Here is a 16,483-nt window from a genome sequence, read left to right on the forward strand (position 1 = left end):
CATGGAATGAGGGTGGACATGTATGTAAATATTATTGCAAGAGTGTCAAAAATATATAAAATAATATAGGCGGCCTCCGTGGTGAAGTGGTCAAGACGCTTGACTCACAAACGGAAGGTTCCGGGTTCGATTCCTGGTGAGAACAGAAAAAATAAAATGTGAGTTTTCTTAAGCCTGGGTGTTCTGTTATGTAATTCACCACTGTAATTGGGCCTCCTGGCCTGTTGTGGTGCAAAAATAAATCAATATGATTTTATTATAGAAACTATTGTTGTACTTGTAATTTTCTCAAACTGAACGGTTTGGGTAGGTAGAAAGAAATAGCTTTACGCAATATGCCTGCTCCTTTATGTATATAAATTGTATCTGAATATAAAGCGTAAAATAAAATAAATATTAACAAGCCAATGACAGGTCTATAAGCCTAGACTTCTATATTCCCTTCTCTAAAATGTTCTCCGTCTCTGTTGTAATTTGTCGACATACATATATAGTTATATTTAACACTCAGCCAACTAACAGGCTGAAAGAAAGAAAACTTATCGGAGTTCGAGTTACCGTATCAACTCGTGACAGAGAGGTACTTAATAGTATGGGGTTTCTCCGATAAAAAAGCTGTAAGTGATTTCCCGAAAGCGCCTCCCTTGCAAAAATAGGTCATGTGACCATCCCTACCCCTAATTTCCAACCAATATTTTCGCCAAACACAATAAACCACACCGAGCTATAAAAGTTTAACACCGAACGTTAATTTGCGAATTACTCAACTTAATTAATTTGCTTTCGATAAATGTTTTATATGACTTTTGTTTGTTTGTACAGCTATGTCTTTTTATACGATAAACCCATTGAATAGATAATCTGCGAATATACCCAATGTCACCCTGAAAATGTTTTTGCCAACGTTCCCATGTTATATTCGATATATCTATAGAACACAATAATTTAATGTGATTTTTTTTCTTTTCTGTGTTCTGTGCCTCCTAGGCCCCGATTACATTGGGAGGTAATCATTTATCTTCAATTTTATCTACAAAGTAAAATTAAGTTTTCTGAATGAAAAGCAGAATATGCATACAATTTTTTCTTCTAAACATGTTCAATTATAGGTTACCGACGAAGATACTTTAAGTGTTCATTAAAATATACTCATTTTCATACACAAATATCGGGTTTTATTTCAAGACAGTGGATAATAACTCTGTTAACTTTACATTGTAATCGTAGCGGGGCCCTGGCTTGTTGTGGTGCAAAAAAACAGAAATTAAAATAAAAAAAAATCAACAAGGATTTAAGTTTGTAAGTGAAAATTCTTGATGGATATTCATTTTAATTTATTATATAAATAAAAGACGAGTGATACTTTAATCCACAAATTTGGAATATCCAGTGATCGGTTTCATCGCTTTCGCGACATCTTTGAGACTGGTATCTTTATTAGGGAGTTCAATGTATTTTTGGAAAACAGAGGTAAGGATAAAAGAAAGTAAATTAAATAAAGTTATTTTTATCTTAAGGATCATTATCAAAAAAATTTCGGGTTAACTAATGAGTTGATATAATGCTTTTTTATTTTATTTTTAGTGTCCCATCATTCGTGAGTGTGATTTTTGTAAATTATGATTTCTGAAAAACAAAGGGTAAAAAGTCATTAGTAAAAATATATTACAATGGGTAAAGTAATGGAGAATGCACGTGTGTTATCTGTTCATTACGTAATTCTACGTCGGGTTTATTTTTTGATCTATTAATTTCGAGAATTTCTAATTTGTCAAGTTTATGGCCATTAGGTGTAATATGAATTATTTTTACATTATTTTTTTAATTTTTCCTCGTCTTTTATTTATATAATAAATCAACAAGGATGGTGAGAAAATACTCATATAGTAAAAAGTATTTTGATCGGGTTGTGGTCCTGTGGCTAGTGTCTCGGACTAACGGACCAAAGGTCTGTGGTTCGAATCCCACTCTACCCCAACTTGATTCCATTTTCTAATAGTGAGTTATTTACAACTCGTTGAAAATGGCCCTCAAAATTAAATATTTGGGTAAATCATAAGAACGCAAATATTTCTTTTTATAAAAAAAAAAATATATAATAATACATATGAATTACATTCCCAGGAGTTACAACAACTCAATTCGGGACTTAAATAATATGAACTTTTTTTTTAAACAGCACATATTCAGAACAACAAAAAACAACGTTAACATATTTAATGGTAAGTATCGGCGTATACTTTGAGCGAGTTTTATTTGACGAAAAATATTATTTATTTTATACCAAGAAAGACGAACTAAATAATAAAAAGGATGTTTTTCTGCAGCCATTTTTGGCTGAAGAAATGCGCGAAAGAGACACGTACATGTCGAGCAAATCGCTATTGTCATCCTGTTTGTAAAGCCTCGTACTATGGCCATGTGTGGCGTTTTTCATACGTTTTCGTATGTTTGAAACTAACGCCCCCGCTGTCGCTACCGCGTAAGGCCCGCACTATGGACGAGCCCTAAGCGTCTACACAAGGACAATGCGGCCGCGCGCGGTGGTAGGGGGAATCGTTGTTCAGTCTCTGGAAATGTCTCGGAACAATGTCCTGTCCAACTAATTGCGCGGACAATGGTCGAGTCTTGGGACAAAACAAACATTGTATTGTCACCCAAGAGTTTCTTATCATTATGAGACTCGGAGTTCCGGATTTGAACCTTGGTCCTCCAGACAAACAGTAAAAAATGTCTAAATAGTTGACGGTAGACATCATAAAACTTTCTGAGAGCTGTTTAATTGGCTGTTAGATTACGGAGGATATTAAATAATGATTCATTATCATTGTTCATAATTGTTTCATTACTATATTTCGTAATTAATGAGCCTTAATTATCGTAGTATAGAATGGAGTCATTACTAAATGGAAGAACTAAAAACAAATACAATGCTCACTATTGCACTCACATTACACAATTTAATATAATAATTTTGAATTTTGATATAAAATACCAATTGAACTTCTTGGTTCTTTGCCATTCCTTATTGATCATTGCGTTCTTTCGCTTAAGCATCATCTTCAAGAATAAATGTTTCTGTAATATGTCTGATCCATTCTAGAAGATACCTGCTTAGATTTAAACACTCGTTAGCGAAAAAAGTAAACTTGGTGAAAAGGGCACTAATCTTAGAGTTTTAGAAATAGCGTGCAAAAAAAGTCAATTAGTTTTATTAGGTATTTCACAGTTATGAACATATCACGATTTGTTTATAATAAATTCTTTACTGGTAAATTTCGTGCCGAGGAATTCATATAGCATGTTTTAAAGTTTTGATGTTGATAGAATTAAAAATCAAACCCACAATACGGATACAAATCAAATGTAAAAATATAATAAGCTGCAGCTAATTACGAGTATATCCATTACAGCTTGTCATCAAATAAATTAGTATATCTTTATATATATAATTCTTCTGTACGCGTGATGTCACTAAACTCCTCCTAAATGGCTTAACCGATTTACGTGCGGTTTTTTGCACAATAATGAGCTTTACGCTGCGCATGTTTGTAGATATTATTCGATATATATTTTTTTATTCGAATGTTTACAAACAGCATTCGTTTTTTATGGATCTCAATCAGATTCTTTCCTTTTACTGGATTTTTGGTAATAATTTCTTGTTAATATTAACTGACATTCAATACATTATTGAAAATCCCAATCCTAAATAAAGTTCACTCATGTTGTTAGAAGGGCAGAGTTTGGGGTTTACTAAAATAATTCTGTATTTAAAAAATATTTATTTTATGTTTTAGAATTCAACCATTAAAAAGTATCTAGGTACCTATTTAAATTAAATATTTGAATATTAATAATTTATCACACGTACATAAGAATTATATATATATGGCTGGTAATATTGCAGTTTTTTTTTAGTTTGCTTTGGGAAACAGAAATTACACAAAGACAAAACAAAAATAATGAAATGTTGAACTCAATGTCAAATGTAACTAAGTTTATCGAAAGTTCGAATATAAAAAAAAAAAAACGTTTGGCGAACCAGCTAATAGCAGGCAAACCAACGTTTGGACAGGACAACGTCTGTCAGGTCCGCTAGTCAATCTATAAAATCGTGTTATTTTCAATATAATTTATGAAAATCTACGAAAGTACAAACATCGTTAGGAAACGAAAGTTTTCAAGTTGGATTTAATCTTGGATTTCCAATTTCCCTGATTTTTGTTATTTTGAAATAAAACTGTTTTATCTATTGTTCTTCATTATGCTGTCCATCATTTATCTTCGTCACCTTCCGTCGAGAAAATTCGAGAAAGAAAGAATTTGTTTGCCACTGCGTTAAAGAATCGGATAAAATTTCCAATGTTTATAATTTATTCATTACTAAAAAACAGGTAGCTAAATTACGATTTGACTTTGTATATGATTCCTTGTGTTCCCTAAAATATGATTACGAGGTGAAGCAGAAATTGTTCCAGTGACCACAAACAGTCTCCGGGGTCCGTATTAGAATGAAAAAATGGAGAATATGCATACATTTTTTTTATAAATATGTTCGATTACAGGTTACCGACAAGGATACTTTGAATTTTCGTAAAAACCTTAGAGTATATACATATAATACTCTAAGGTAAAAACATACACATTTTCGAACATAAATCTGTGTCTTGGGTCTAAAAGGGCCAATGTTTTTTGGCCAATATGTTTTAGAGGATTGATGTCAATTAAACAATGTACGTATTTAACAATTTTACATACGTACACATACATGTGATTGTGTTTTTTTAAAGATTGATAATATTTTATTACACCTCAAACAGTTATTTATAACATTACGAAATTGCCGTAAAATTACTCTCCTGTAATAATAATAATAAATTTTGACAATTTTTATAGCGCCGTTTTCGTGAATAATCACTTCAAGGGCGCTGTACATTATACTTAATTCTATCAGCTTACTCTTAATTACTATTCACTTACACACTAATTTTATAAATTACCCATACACATATGTATTATGTTTGTATTCCTTTTAAGCAGTAGCACTTTTCAAATCAGGAAACGATTTCACAAATAAATGAGTTTTTGATTTTTTTCTAAACAGCGATTCTGTTGCACAATTTCGTAGTTCCGAAGGTAAGGCATTCCACGCCAAAGGTCCGGCTATTGCAAAAGCTCTATCACCAAATTTGGAACTCTGGTTGCGTAATTGGGGTAGTGTCACCTTCCCTACAGCAGAACAGGAGGCTGAGCGGAGAGTGAGGCGCCTATCTGCCAACTCATCCGGAATGCAGAGATCCTTAAGGTATTGAGGAGCCGTGTTATGCATTGTTTTATACATTAACCAACACAACTTATACTCAACCCTTTCAGGAAAACGTAGCCAGTGCAGACTTTGAAGCAACTGTGTAATATGATCGTACTTTGATACACCAAAGATCAGCCTAGCAGCTGCATTCAGAATCGACTGCAATTGTTCCATTTTATATTTAGGGAGGCCAGCATATATTCCATTGCAGTAATCGAGTCGTGATATCACAAATGCGTTCACTAAGAGACGGGCCGCCTCATTAGGTAGATGTTTTTGTTAGGTAAAAACATGCGCTGAATGTTATGACATTGGCCCTTTTAGGCCCAAGCCACAGAAATATCGGTTTTACTCTCAGAGTAATAATGCGTAACCCAGAGATAAGCCCTATCACTATGTTTCATAGAGCGCCAGCGATGTTGGTTTGTTGGTTAGCAACCATTTTGTTTTGTTTGACAACACATAACGGTTCTGTCGGATGCTTTTGTCGGTGTGCGTGGCTTTGTTTGTAAATAACTTGGATATTTACGTTATAATAAATAAAAATCGACTATGGTGAATTGCAGTATGTTTGGTTGCAGCAGTAGGAGGGTCAAATGTGTTTTGGAACATCAAAAAATAAATTTTTCTAAAAATTATATTTCTCACGCAGAACACCTGATTTTACTTAAAAAAAACAATTAATGATAAATCTTGTTAACCTCCTATAAAGTTTTTTTTTAAGTCACGCCCAGGCTACCGTTTGCAATGTACTACAACTACCATCACGCCATTTCCCCGTAGACTAGAATGGACCGCCACACACGTCTATCCTGGCATACACTCCTAGCTTCTTTCACATTCATACATCTTGTCATACATGCCCCTCGGTTCTGTCTGCTTTTGACAAGACCAGACTTAAAAGATTGCAATGTAATGGGAAGGTTTACCGGTGTAGGTCGATATAGTAATCTTGATGGTGTAATAACTTATATTTACATATAAGTTATTAATTGAAAAATACTTGTTACACTTCCACTTATTTGTTTGACTTATTAGCGCTTTCACCCTCTAATTGGCATTCTCAGACTGGTAAATATTATATAGTGTAAGGATAATTTATATAAAACTAAATATTATCATAAGTGTAGGTACATTAAAAATAATAAGTTAAAAGAGATACAATACGCAATATTTCAATGAAACAGAGTGGGACAAATTATTGAAACACGTGTTGGCGGTGTACTGTAAGAGAAGTTTCTATTATATGAAAAACAATTATTGTTTAATTACAATGTACACTGTACAGGGTCCAACTAAGGGGACTAATAAGGGTGAGTTTTTGAATTCTATCTGCTGATTTATTAAAATTCTATCAGTATTATTTTTTATCCTATTTATTTCTAAAACTTCTAATCTATCTAACTTTCAATCTTTATGTACAATATTAATTTTTTTAATGTTTTTTTAAATCCTCAAAATTATGTTTTAACTTATTTAGTAATCGTATAGTTATCTTGAATTAAGAAGAATTTCTAACTTCATATTATAAATGTTCAAGTAACACGATTTTTACTATGTAACCGGGACTTTTTTTACTATTCAAATATTTTAATTCTTGAAATAGTGCACACATATACATGTTATTATTTGTACTCTAAAAAAACATAACACGGTGTATAATTTACAAATTGTTTAACGCCTCAACGTTAAGTTTAAATTTAGATGAAAAAATTTCATTGTATAAATATTTTTTCCTATTATTACCTGTACAGAAATGGCTCATGCTTGTTAGAGGGTTCTGATTACTAATGTGCTAAAATATACACCTGGGGTGATATTTCAAACGCTCTTGCGGCCGTAGGAAACACTTTTATCTCGCGTATTTTGTGCATAAGTAATTATGCGAAATAAAAGTGTTTTCTACGGCCGTGAGAGCGGTTCAGAATAGCACCGCTGAAGTGTTTAATAACTTCGAGCAACAAAGTTCGGAGTCTTTAGCCAAAATAGACCGACTGACTAATTTAAGTATTTTCGAGAATCATATTTTAGCATCACTCATGGTCGATAAATACTGAATGAAATGAATCATTTTTCGTCAGAGAAGAGGGGATATCGGACCATTAAATCGTGAGTTTTTGAAGTGATCTTACTTAGTGACATTGTTTTCAGGCGTTGCTTAGTAGGTGAATTGGTTCAGCCGGATAAATCTCACCCACATGATAAAGGTTTCAGCTCTTTTACTTCACAAAAGTCAACAGAAGGAAGAATTGAGCAAAGGTGGATGTTTAAACATAGGCAAAATGGTGAATGTTACACAGTGTGTAAATTAACCACTTAAACTATCCAATGACAGGTCATAAACCCTGTAAATGTCTAGACTCCCATATTCCCTTCTCAAAAATGTTTTCCCTCTCTGTTGCAACAAATTTAAACATTCAATGAAATCTAGATGGATTAAGAATATTTATTATTATTATTTCACTCGTATCGTCCCGATCCACAGGGGACGGTAAAATTAGGGTGGATTAACATTTATTATACTCTTTCGTATTTATTTTAAATGTATTCAGAGGTTACTCTCGGGTAAAAATCGTGCAATAGAAAATCGAGTGGAAATTAGCCGGCTTCATGGTGTACTGATTATAAGGCATCATCGACCAATTAATAAATAGACGCGCCCTGAGCCCTTAAAAATGATGACATATAACTGATACCCAAACACTCAGTGATGCCCAGCGTTTACCTACAGATTTTCGGTAGATTTACCGATTTTGGGTGAAACCTATTGATCTACCGAATTTGATCGCAATTCTACCGATTTTAAAAGATTGCCATTTTTTCTTCGGCCCCAATATAGGCAATCCACTTGTAAATGAATAAACCAAATATTCACTTTTTTCTGTATGCTCAGATAGCTTATTTTTCTGCCATCTGTTTATTATTATAAATATGTACTACTTATCCTTTGGTCTTACATAATGCATACGTTGATTGGTTAGTATTGGTAAATAGTGATTCCCGGTTATTTTCAAAGTTGATAAAATTTAATGATGTCATTTCTCTTCATAATTTCATAGTCTTTATTTTATTGAATAGAACGCCTGCAGATCGCTTAGTAATAATGAAACATTTTTGTCCCCTGTAACTATTTTCTGCTCAAATTTAGAAACCTTTTTTAACGATTAGAAGTTGTTATTTTTTAATTATTAAGCTTACTATTACAATAACCTTAAAAAATGACGTAAATTATTGTGATCTCACTGGAAATCGAATCCGGAACTCTCCGTGTGTGCAAGCGTCGGCCATTAGTCCAAGCGGGCCGCCATTTGGTTTTGTGTTTATTTATTTACATACATAAGGTTATTGTACATTTTTTGAGACAGTCCCAACTCCATGGGGCTAAAAGTCTTGTGTTGAGACGGGACGAGCAATTATATGACACAGACACATGAGTATATCACCACAAATATAAGATTAGAAACATAAAAAATAATTATAAAAACATATATATGGTACATCAATATGGTAAACAGTAAACTCAAGCATTTGTAAAATCATCAAGGAGTTTCCCACTCAAATCCCTCCCACTAAGTAAAATCCAGTCCTTAACTCCTTTCTTGAAAATATTTTTTGTCCTTGAGAGCTTAATACGTTCTTCCAAAATATTGAACACTCTCGGTGCGATAAATGAGAGATGTCTTTGAGCAAAAGTCGTACGGTTTTTGAGTATGATATAATTCATGCTCTGGTTTGATTAAAAAAAATCCATTTGCAAGTTTAGCGAAACTTTGTAATAAAAAAGGTAGGGAAATTTAATACATCCCCCTTCCCTCCACCACCCCCGCCCCTAGGCAAAGATTCTACTTTATTTTCCTTTATTCACCGATTTTAGCATGATGGAGGTTGGCAACGCTGGCGCTGGTGATGCCCAACGCGTATTAATTTAGTCGTTCTTCGACCGCCAGCCAGCTGTGACGTTAACAATCGAAAACAAAATGCCTTGCTCTCGGATAAAGATTGTAAAATAATTTTGCAATTTTTTATTAGTAAATATTTGTCCATGAGTGATTAATAAAGCTTTAAGTAACTAATATTCAAATAAAAATATTATTTTTTGTAAACGTCAAACTACGCCCAGTGGCGCAATTGCAAAGCTTTTCTTATTAACAGGGATGTACTGATAGAAATACATTATAAAATATAATAAATGTGAGTTAATTATTATTTTTAGGATCCCCAAAAATTTAGTGTAAATAAATAAATGGGTCAAAATTAAAGGAGAGGATCTGATTGGATCCACCAAAAACGTAGATTGCAAACATTAAAATAAAAAACGTTTTTCTTTACCAAAAATGGGTATCCTCCAATTTTTGATAGAATATGAATGCTCGTTGAATGCAGCCCTGGCGTAAATAAACAAACTGAGTAACTATTTTCGAGTCACTACTTTTAAAAAGGTGGGGTTTTCTGGAGGGAGATGGCACAATCTGGCGGCCTCCGTGGTGTAGTGGTCAAGACGCTTGACTCATAACGGAAGGTTCCGGGTTCGGTTCCCGGTGAGAACACATAAATTAAATGTGATTTTCATCAAGCCTGGGTGTTCTATGATGTAATTCACCACTGTAATTGGGCTTCCAGGCCTGTTGTGGTGCAAAAAAAAAAAGAAATAAAAATGAAAAAAAAAAAATGTGGAGAGGTGCAGGATGATCATCCTCTGTTTCGGTGTTCACTAAAGCAGCTAACTCGTGAAGATGATGATTTGAGGATGGTCACCGACAAGGCGATATTAGTCGCTGCACATTGGAGTGGCAAGGTCTGAAGTCCTGACGCGATAGGTAAGTAAAAATATTTAATTCTCTAGAGCGCGTCTATATTGGTCGATGTAAAGCATGAGCGATGGCCACCTCCGTAGCCTCCAAATAAATTAATTAAATGTGATTTTTCTGAAGCCTGGGTGTACTGTGTTGTGATTCACAACTGTAATTGGGCCTCAAGGCATGTTGTGGTGCAAAAGTAAACGTAATAACAAAATAATTATAATACATATCAATGAAATTGGATACAATAATTGTTTTCTTGCGCGCGGTAATAAAAAACATTTTAATAAAAACAAACCACTTTGAACAACGTCACTGGTTCATATGAATCAACCAACGATAAGAGAGTTATGGAAGATTTCCGATTTGCTTGCCGTGACCAATGGGCAGAACTGATCAAGGATAAGCGGAAGAGAACGTCTGGCGTCACACGCGGAGTTATTTCAGAAATACAAAACAGTCAAAAATCGTAGCGCTGATAGTACGATATGCAAGAATTGAAAAAATAAAAAAAATAAAAAAACCACCGAACTTCCTTTATTTTTGTTATTATGTCATGTTCGTATATCATGTTATTTTATCGTGCCGTGTGGACTTTTGCCGTAGTGTGTATTTTATCGTGCCGTGTGGACTTTTGCCGTAGTGTGAAATGGCTCATTACTCCCATTCTCGCGTAAGTATGTTTTTATAAACAATATTCGTACAAACAAAAAACATAGTGGACTGAGCGACTTACCACATGGTACTCCCCCCTTCCCCCCTTTCCCACCTTCGCGGCACCATTAGACACACCATAAATACACACTACTCAGTAGAGATGCCACGAATATTCGGTATTCGGCCTGTTCGGCAACTTTTTAAATACAAGAATACCGAATCATAAAAAAAACACACATTACTGAAAAAGTTTCTATTTTAATCACAAATTATTAGTTAAATATGATATTTGAAAATCCATCAATGGTAAGATTTAGTGAATAAAAACATTTTTTTTTCAATATTTCGAGTTTGTCCAAATTTTTGTAGACGCGGACTGGATTCAACTCCCTGGGGAGCTGCTAATATTAATATATTACAACAGAGATGAAGTATATTTTAAAGAAGGTATAATAGAAGTCTAGGCATATACAGAGCTTAAGACCTGTTACTGACTGGTTTAAGTGACCACTTTTTTTTTGTTTTTTTACAATAAACATAATAATAAAACAGAGTATTAAAAAAAGCATAATTACATAACAATGAAATACATATTAATAGAAAAATAGTAAACAAAAAAATCCCACAAAGGCATGGCCTGTTCGTGAGTATACAAGAAAATGTTAATGAATTTTTGCTCCTATAATAAATAATGCACAGTTAAAATATTTTTGGGTAACATAAGAAAGAAAAAATAAAATATTCTGTAAAAGATCATATGTTTTTTTTTTTATAGTAATTAAAAAAGGAAATAAAAAATATTTTTAAAAAACACGAAATTATTCCTATAAAGGGCAAAAAAATAAATCATAGAAAAAAAGAGTTCATATCTTTAGTTTGAATCCAGGATAGTGCATGTTTTTCAAAAGAAGGAAAATTTTGAAAGTTTGGAATCAATGAAATACTATCAGTAAAAAAGAATTAAAAATTTTTGGGCCTATAAAATATGCATGTCTCTGTGCGAGCAACGTTTTACAATGTGGTATTTCTAACACACGATTCCTTCTTTGACTTAATCTATTTGAATTACTTGTAAATGATTACTACTATTACTTTACACACTGTGTAACATTCACCATTCTGCCATATTTGAACATATATTTTCTTTAAATTATTTCATCTGTTGATGTTTGTAGATTAGATTAATTGAAGATTAGTTGATAGATCTCGACTAGGATGCTAGATTTTAAATAGGTCGATGCTAGGTTTTCGTCTTGAATGTGCTAGGAATGGAGCAAATTTAGAAAAATGATTTTCTTTTTTTGGGCTTGATCGGTTTGAATTATTTGGCTAGTGAAGGGGTGGTTACGGTTCCGGCTCTCTGATCGGACTTGTTTCTTCTGGTTTACTAACAAGCTAATGAACTAACATACCCCATCGCCGTCAGTATTGGGAAAATTTGATTGACATACAAATTGACTGTATATACTTGACTGGTTGCTCTGACGGCGATCGGGGTATTGAAAGCAGTAAATGTAAATACAAATATATAAAAATACGCGAATCTTTTGAAAACAAAGATTAAAAAAAATTTTTTAAAATTACCGTTTAATAAAGCTAAAATAAATATTGTTTTTGCAATGTGCGGATTTGAAAAGAGGCCACAAGACCTTTAAAACAGATTCGGGTAAGTGGGTGGCTTTTTAATGTTGATGTTTGTGAAGTTAAAGAGCTGAAACCTTTATCGTGTAAGTGAGATTCATCTAATTGAATTATTTCACTTACATACTAAGCAACGCGTAAAAATGTCTTTTTTTTTTCAGCATTTGTTGGTAGCAAACGATTGCGCTTTCCTCATAAATAATACGTCGCGAGATCTTGTTATTACGTAGCAAACAAACAGCCAGCTTATTATCGTCACTACAAATCTCATAATATTCCAAAAAAGCGATATTTTATTAAATAACGCCATTATGTACAATGAACAAATAATTACTTATAAAGACTATTAGTAACACAGTGTGATGTAATAATGAACAAATAACGTGTGTCGCGACATGATCCACTCGGAAATTAAACAAATACGACCGCCCCGTCACCCCTGCACGCACCGCAATGAGATAGGTCGTAACCTGTCACACGCAAAATGCACACATCTTTTGCCGAACATTCTGTATTCGGCCAATTCACTTTTCGCGGTATCTCTACTACACAGTTCACCAACGAGACATCAAATGGAATATTTTTTAGTGCAAAAAATTACGCATCAGAGCTTTTCTGACTAAGCCTATCATTCGTAACTATTTTTGCTGCTCTTGAGATACGCCCATTTTACACCATGGCAAAAATCCACACGGCATGATAAAAATGATAAAATATCCTAGTGTAGATTGATACTTAATGTATTATAATATTATTAACTTTTTTATTTAGTGCCAGGCAAATGCAATAGTACAACATGAGGCCGACTAAACTCAACTCGATTTTTAACTGAAAGTAGCCACAAATTAAAAATATATATATATATATTATTATTATTTTGCACATAAAAACGATGACAATGTAATTTCTACCCATACAATATCCATATATATCCAACTAGGGATCCCATTATGTTTGTCCACTGTATTGATTAGTTTTTGTTTTTCTTTTATTCGTTTCGTTACTAATTTATGTTACCGAACTATATATGATTTAAATTTCTTGCAACAGAGAAGGAAAACATTTTTGAGGAGAGATACGGAAGTCAAGGCATTTACAGGATTGTTCTGCAAATTAACTGCAGAATGGTGAATGTTACAGTGTGTAAAATGGCGACTTAAACCACCCAATGACAGATCACAAGCTCTGTAAAGGCCCGAAATCCATATTACTTCCACAAAAATGTTTTACATCTCGACAAATTTAGATCTAAATAACTCCCTAGCGAGGGAATCCAGCCAGTCTGCAAGCATTTGGACATACTCATAACATTGTTGTATGTACATGATAATGAAAAAATGTATATTTATATATTTTTTTGTATATTTTTCTATTATTTTTTTTGATTATTTTGAATATTGTTTTGATTACCTGTATATTGTTTTAATGTGTAAATAAATATTTTTGATTAATATATCGAAGGGTCCCGACTAAACACGGAATTTTCTAACAAGTCGAGACATAAAAAACATATAATTGTGTCTATGTGAAATTGTGTATTTTGTGCATTAAAAAAAAAAAAAGAAATTGCCTTTAGGCAATATGCACGCCTTTATGTATATGTATATAGTGTTTAAAAAAATAAATACTTTGAAATCTCAGATTCATTTGATCTAACACCAATTAATTGCAGCGTTGTGATAAATATCCGATTTCCGGGTGGCCATTTTCTTTAACGTTTAGTGTATTTGGACGATACGGGGCTCTACTTTTAAATGTCAGTACGACAGCCGCCGTGGCGCAGTTGGTTAGACGGCCAACTGTGAAACTGGCGTCACGGGTTCGATTCCCGCCAGTTGCAAGAAAGGAATCCAAGAAAGATTTTTTCTCAATTGGTCTGGGTGTTGTAGTGTATTTTTTGTTACCTCCTTCCATATCCCCTCTATCCCACCTGCTGACAAGCCTCAAAATAGAGGCTTAGTAAGTTTTTTTTTTTTTTTAAACTCACCGACAACAACTTGTGACGTCACGGGCGGAGTAATTTCAGAACTACATTACGACAGTCTGGACACCGAATAACATATGCCAACACGACACGAGCGTAAATGAAGGCAATCACAAACATACGATAAGTAGCACAATTAATTAGTCAAATAAAATAAAATACTTGATTGAGTCCAACATAAATAACCCCAGGCACGATTAATAATCAAATAAGACAAAAAGCAAGCAAAACGCCAAACGAATTTCGGGCCCCTATGAAGAAACAGCTGTCGCAATGTCGCGTGGTATTTACTTTCATCTATTTGTCATTTTGTCGGCCTCGTGGTAAAATGGCAGCGCGTTTGCCTACCATGCAAGAGGTCTCGGGTTCGATTCCCGCCATGGTTGATACGAAATATTTATTTAAAAGGAAGCGGTCACCAAATTTCTCCACGGACTGGCGGCAGACTTCATTGAAGCTTGATTCCAAAAGTGGATTAGTCGTCCACAAAAATGCGTTGAAAAATCTGTTGATTTTGTTGAAAAATAGTTAAGAAATTAAGCTTTCCAATAGTGTATTTTTCAGTACAAATAAAAAATGCTTTAAACTTGAAAAAAAATTGAGAACCTTATTTTTTACGCAACCCTCGTATAAATATCAAAACAAATCTTTTTTTTAATACGTCACTAGAAAAACGCAACATGTTAGGCCTTGATAGTTTGAAGTCAAGATTCGTGAAAATGTTCTCAACAAATTTGAATGGTCAGGAACAAATAAACATGAATCGTGACGTACTGGCGGCGTGGCCAATTGAATGACCGTGTTTGCGGGAATTCAAAATTACATATTTCAAAATATTTTTTATGCTTTATAAGTAACAAAAAAATATTTGTTTTTACTGGACAGTATTTTATAGACCCTTATTACTTTAAAAATGTTTTTAAAAAAAGTGATATTTCCCTTTTACAACAACATACACGATTATAAAAAATCACGGGCAATTATTGTTATCTTATGGGAAAATAAATCCAGATCCCTTCGTGCGTACGGCAAGTATTACACCTTAGCCACACCACGGGGCCGCCAATAGACATTAAAAGTAATATTACGAAACAAGTGATTATAAATATGATTTTTGTAATAAAAAAATAACCAACACAAGAAAGATAATGCGATTGTTTACAAAATTTGTCAAAAATACTAATTTAGTTAAATTCATTCGTGATAAGGGCTATAAATCATATAATCGAATTCCTATCCCGAAAAATGTATTACGTAAACAATGTTTTAAGTGTCTCCAAATTTTTGTAAACAAGGACTGGATTTAACCCCCCAGGGAGCTGTCCACCTGGTCTGAATCCATCTGGTCCAAGAAGAAGTACAATAATTGAAAAATATTTTCAGGCGTTGGCTAGTACGTAGGTGAAATAATTCAACTACATATGGTTAATGTAATGTAATGTGAGATTCATAAATCTCACCCGCAACAATAAAGGTTTCAGCTCTTTAACTTCACAAACGTCAACAGATGAAATAATTGGAGGAATAAAGATGTTCAAATATAGGTAGAACGGTGAATTTTACAGAGTGTATAAAGTGGCCACTAAAACCAGCCAATGATAAGTCATGAGCCCTGTGGAGGCTTAGACTTCTTATTCCCTTCTCTAAAATGTTCTTCATCTCTGTTGTTTTATATTGGTATTACGTAAATATTTTTGTACGATAAGAATTTCCACCTGGGTTTAAAATGTTTAAACCAAATACTGATGATACCTGCAAGACTTGACTGCAAGAAAAGCCTTCAGGAGGACGGACGGCCCTAAGTCCTAATCATCCTCTGTGTGGATAACTCACAAATGAGGCACGCGTAGTTAGGTGAATCGACCAACCTTGACCGCAGCGCAAACACCATTAACTTCACATTTCCGAAACCCCGGTTGAATATACGATCCGGCCCGAGTTTGCGCAATAAAAGATTCCTCGGTTGAATCAGCGGTCGGGATCAGTCCTACGGAGCGAGTTACACATGTAAATGTCCGTGGGATAATATTATAAAGACCACAAGCCGTGACGATAGATGGACAAGTAGACTAGATTGATGATCTATATTTT

At 33.7% G+C, this 16,483-nt stretch overlaps 1 protein-coding gene across 1 annotated transcript in view; it reads right to left on the reverse strand.

Annotated features, from left to right (window-relative positions):
- Myo81F (unconventional myosin 81F) overlaps positions 1-16,483 on the reverse strand; it is a 179,064-nt gene that overhangs the window by 92,432 nt on the left and 70,149 nt on the right. The gene's annotated exons all lie outside the window — the stretch shown is intronic.

The sequence above is a fragment of the Micrasema longulum genome, unplaced genomic scaffold (assembly GCF_059751315.1).
Source record: "Micrasema longulum isolate JH-2025_06_02 unplaced genomic scaffold, ASM5975131v1 h1tg001716l, whole genome shotgun sequence".
Classification (NCBI taxonomy): domain Eukaryota; kingdom Metazoa; phylum Arthropoda; class Insecta; order Trichoptera; family Brachycentridae; genus Micrasema; species Micrasema longulum.